Source organism: Bufo gargarizans, chromosome 4 (genome assembly GCF_014858855.1).
Source record: "Bufo gargarizans isolate SCDJY-AF-19 chromosome 4, ASM1485885v1, whole genome shotgun sequence".
NCBI classification, from domain to species: domain Eukaryota; kingdom Metazoa; phylum Chordata; class Amphibia; order Anura; family Bufonidae; genus Bufo; species Bufo gargarizans.
This window is the reverse complement of record NC_058083.1, coordinates 16,319,937-16,320,284: the sequence shown is the minus strand read 5'-3', so window position 1 is coordinate 16,320,284 and position 348 is coordinate 16,319,937.

Here is a 348-nt window from a genome sequence, read left to right as displayed (position 1 = left end):
ATCAAGTGGATGTTTCCATAGTTCTGACCACCTCCAGCTGCAGGATCCAGGTTCAGGGGGAGGTGTGGGGGTGTCACCCCTCAATGGGATTATAACAAAATATACAATAATATAATGACGAATACTGAGCAAAATCCTCACAAAAACAACCAGGCTTTGTGCCAGTATTCATTTCGGTACTTTGGCATACAAGTCTGAACGAGGCATAAGACTGACCCTAGAGCTTCGCTCTGCGTCTGATGTACAGTCAGGTGACTGCGTTTTCAGCCCCTTTGCAAACTGATATGTCTCCATGGTAACAGACAAGCTAACTGCTAGCCATCTACCTCTCAATGATTAAAATAGTAA